This window comes from Poecilia latipinna, unplaced genomic scaffold, assembly GCF_001443285.1.
Source record: "Poecilia latipinna isolate Pla-1442-1.1 unplaced genomic scaffold, P_latipinna-1.0 Scaffold1935, whole genome shotgun sequence".
In the NCBI taxonomy this organism is placed as follows: Eukaryota; Metazoa; Chordata; class Actinopteri; order Cyprinodontiformes; family Poeciliidae; genus Poecilia; species Poecilia latipinna.
The window spans coordinates 27,561-28,613 of NW_015114551.1; the positions used below are offsets into that span (position 1 = coordinate 27,561).

At 37.5% G+C, this 1,053-nt stretch overlaps 1 protein-coding gene and 2 non-coding genes across 4 annotated transcripts in view; 1 reads left to right on the forward strand and 2 right to left on the reverse strand.

Annotated features, from left to right (window-relative positions):
• LOC106935253 (disks large homolog 4) overlaps nucleotides 1–1,053 on the forward strand; it is an 88,229-nt gene that overhangs the window by 13,651 nt on the left and 73,525 nt on the right. The window lies entirely within an intron of this gene.
• trnav-uac (transfer RNA valine (anticodon UAC)) lies at nucleotides 278–350 on the reverse strand. The gene has a single exon. It is a non-coding gene; the product is annotated as a tRNA-Val (tRNA).
• On the reverse strand, nucleotides 537–609 carry trnav-uac (transfer RNA valine (anticodon UAC)). The gene has a single exon. It is a non-coding gene; the product is annotated as a tRNA-Val (tRNA).

Below are 1,053 nucleotides of genomic sequence, written 5' to 3' on the forward strand. Positions count from 1 at the left end.
CTGCACCCCAAGAGATGCATAACCTACAAAAACCTTTTCTGTCTGGTTTTGAACCAGAGACCTATTGCATGTAAAGCAAACGTGATAACCACTACACTACAGGATCTGAGCTTCTCTGCTTTGTTTCAGTTTGAGGTTGTAAAGTTGATAGATGCAACGCATGAAAATTTCAACTGAGGTTTGCACTCAGATGCCTGGATTCAGAGTACAGACCATGACACCACAGAGCCTTGCTGACCTTTAGTAAACACCTGTGATGAATAGAACATGCAAAATCTGTTTCTGTCTGGTTTCGAACCAGAGACCTTTTGCATGTAAAGCAAACATGATAACCACTACACTACAGGAACTGAGTTCAGTTCCTGTAGTGCTTTGTTTCAGTTTGAGGTTCCAAAGTTGATGATGTGAGATGCAATGCATGTAAATTTCAACTGAGGCTTGCACTCAGATGCCTGGATTCAGAGTACAGACCATGACACCACAGAGCCCTTGTTGACCTTTAGTAAACACCTGTGATGAGTAGAACATGCAAAATCTGTTTCTGTCTGGTTTCGAACCAGAGACCTTTAGCGTGTAAAGCAAACATGATAACCACTACACTACAGAAACTCAGGCTCTTTGCAGTGTTCCTGGTAGATGATCCACATTTTGTTAGAGACTAACGTCAACGATGGGCATGGAACAAGGTCAAATACTTAAACCACAGATCCTCTCAGAGAGCACAGTAACTTGGTGAACAAACTGCCAGACTTATGCTTGTGCCTAATTTCACATTACAGTCCATAAACTAAGCCTGGGATCAAAAAATGGTATTGTCATTAGCAGAGACAAATGGTTCTACAGAGACTTGGCTAAATGGCTAAAAAAAAAAAAATCAATACTTACAAATAAAAAGTGGTTCAAAAATAAAATTAACACATTAAAATAAAAAAAATATCTGTGAAATACAATCAACACTTGAAAATTAAAAATGGTTCAAAAATACAATCAACATTTCAAAATACGAAATCTCTGTAAAATAAAATATTATGTATGTTGTTTTGAAAAACATTG